Consider the following 2,999-nt stretch of genomic DNA (forward strand, 5'->3'; position numbering starts at 1 on the left):
TCTGGGTGTTTAGTCCCCAGCCTCTCCCTGGGCAATAGCCTGGGCAGTGGCTGAGTTCCTAAGTCATTAGCCCTCTTGTTCAACCACAGCCTTCACACATTCCAGAAACACCTTTCCCTCCTGTTGTCCTTTCAGGCCTAGGTGAGGTAATGGCCTCCCGCTGCTGCTAGTCCCTGAGTATCTCACCACCCTCTGATGGTTCCCTTCATCCTGACCACACCTCTGTAAATGCAATCTTTATTAAAGTCTCTTCAATTAAACTCCTTGAGTATCCTGCTGGGACCATGATTAATACACCTTGTGTATTTTAAGAAAAATATATTATTTGTATTTGCCAAATGGTCACCAAAAATATGAGGCATGTTTATCGGGCATCATGCCTCCCCAACATATCACCCAGACTGAGAAACACAGTCAGTCCTAGAATTTGTAGACACAGAAGCATCTCCAGCTCACAGATGATTGGCAGGGCAGTGATGATTGACACCCCTAAGTGCCAATAAATGATACATTCTTCCTGCCAAAGGCTTCCAGCTCTGCCCTCCTCAAGAGCCATTTTCAATGACTCAGTCTGTTGAGTTCTCTTGCCCAACTCCATTCCACACATAAAAGTGGATTTTCATGAATATATGATGGAATAGGTTGCATAAAATCAGCTGGAATATATGCACTTAGGAACAGAAGTTTTGGTGTCCTCTGAGGACATCAAGAAATCATCTTGGCCAGGCTCGTACCTTCACTCAGGTAAGGTTTATTTACCTTGTTTTGCAGGTGATATAACTAAAATCCAGAAGAGTCAAGAAAAATGCCCAGAGACGGACCCATTACCCATGCTACCACCCTGCTTCCTATGTCCATAGCAGACATTATTAATCAATCATGTTGCTCTTTCCCACTGGAAAGCCTTCTCATCGCAGTTCTCTAGCAACCAACACAAATCTGTCGGAGTTGACACTCAAGATCTGTTTGCCATCCCGGCACGTGTTCAGACTTTAAAACTTAGGAAGAGCTACAAATCAGTCTCTGTAGTCTCTGAGTACACNGATGAATGTGGTGCCTGCACCCCCGAGTTCCCTTCCCTCCCTGTTCTCTGCTGTGACATCTCTAAAACCCATGTGAATTTTATATTCTACGTCTATTCTTGTGAGCCAGGCCTTCTTCATCTGTCCTTCCTTTCACAGCCATTATTTTCCCTTCTCTGCCCTGCTGCCTGGCCCAACGGGTCTGTCTCCCATGTCTTTACCACCCAGGCTCCCACCCTCCAGCAGTATATCAGCAGATGAGAGAAGAGAATATTCTGGGTGTTTAGTCCCCAGCCTCTCCCTGGGCAATAGCCTGGGCAGTGGCTGAGTTCCTACAGTCAAGGCTCAGTCATTAGCCCTCTTGTTCAACCACAGCCTTCACACATTCCAGAAACACCTTTCCCTCCTGTTGTCCCTTCAGGCCTAGGTGAGGTAATGGCCTCCTGCTGCTGCTAGTCCCTGAGTATCTCACCACCATCTGATGGTTCCCTTCATCCTGACCACACCTCTGTAAATGCAATCTTTATTAAAGTCTCTTCAATTAAACTCCTTGAGTATCCTGCTGGGACCATGATTAATACACCTTGTGTATTTTAAGAAAAATATATTATTTGTATTTGCCAAATGGTCACCAAAAATATGAGGCATGTTTATCAGACATTATGCCTCCCCAACATATCACCCGGACTGAGAAACACAGTCAGTCCTAGAATTTGTAGACACAGAAGCATCTCCAGCTCACAGATGATTGGCAGGGCAGTGATGATTGACACCCCTAAGTGCCAATAAATGATTCAATCTTCCTGCCAAAGGCTTCCAGCTCTGCCCTCCTCAGGAGCCATTTTCAATGACTCAGTCTGTTGAGTTCTCTTGCCCAACTCCATTCCACACATAAAAGTGGATTTTCATGAATATATGATGGAATAGGTTGCATAAAATCAGCTGGAATATATGCACTTAGGAACAGAAGTTTTGGTGTCCTCTGAGGACATCAAGAAATCATCTTGGCCAGGCTCCTACCTTCACTCAGGTAAGGTTTATTTACCTTGTTTTGCAGGTGATATAACTAAAATCCAGAAGAGTCAAGAAAAATGCCCAGAGACGAACCCATTACCCATGCTACCACCCTGCTTCCTATGTCCATAGCAGACATTATTAATCAATCACGTTGCTCTTTCCCACTGGAAAGCCTTCTCATCGCAGTTCTCTAGCAACCAACACAAATCTGTCAGAGTTGACACTCAAGATCTGTTTGCCATCCCGGCATGTGTTCAGACTTTAAAACTTAGGAAGAGCTACAAATCAGTCTCTGTAGTCTCTGAGTACACTGTTCTTTTTGAAGGATATCCCTGTAAATTGAGAAACCCTGTGTGGACTATGCTCATGCTATCCTTAATATCAAGGAAGTGTTGGTAAATGAACCTGAGCCTCAGTTTCTACATTATAACACAGAGATTATTAAGACCTCCTTGTTGGGAGAATTAACTGATATATGAATGCAAAATACCTGGCACAATGTCTATCCAATAGTAGGTGCCCAGTTCATGGCTCTTATTAGTCATGCTTATAAACGATGTCAATGACGTCCACCATCCAGAGTGTGTCCTTCTGTGTGGTTGTCAGGGTCCACAGTCATTAGGCTGTTCACAAATATTGTAGTTCTCCCAGAATATGTTCATGGTAGATTGCATTTCCCCAGCATGTTCAAGTTATGTGTGGCCAAATGGCTTGCTTTGGCCAAGCAAATGTGAGCAAAAGAGACACGTATTACTTCTGAGTGGAAGCATTTGATTGCTGCTTCTCCTTTTCTGTCTTTGTAATTGTGGAAACATATATCAAGACAGAGCATACAACAGCCAAAGGCTCTGGGTGACAAATAGAAGCCAAACCCCAGGGCCGGCCCGGTGACGCACTGAAGAGTGCGCCGCTTGGGAGTGTGGCAGCGCTCCCGCTGAGGGTTCGGATCCCATGTGGAGA

The sequence above is a fragment of the Galeopterus variegatus genome, unplaced genomic scaffold (genome assembly GCF_000696425.1).
Source record: "Galeopterus variegatus unplaced genomic scaffold, G_variegatus-3.0.2 Scaffold4779, whole genome shotgun sequence".
In the NCBI taxonomy this organism is placed as follows: domain Eukaryota; kingdom Metazoa; phylum Chordata; class Mammalia; order Dermoptera; family Cynocephalidae; genus Galeopterus; species Galeopterus variegatus.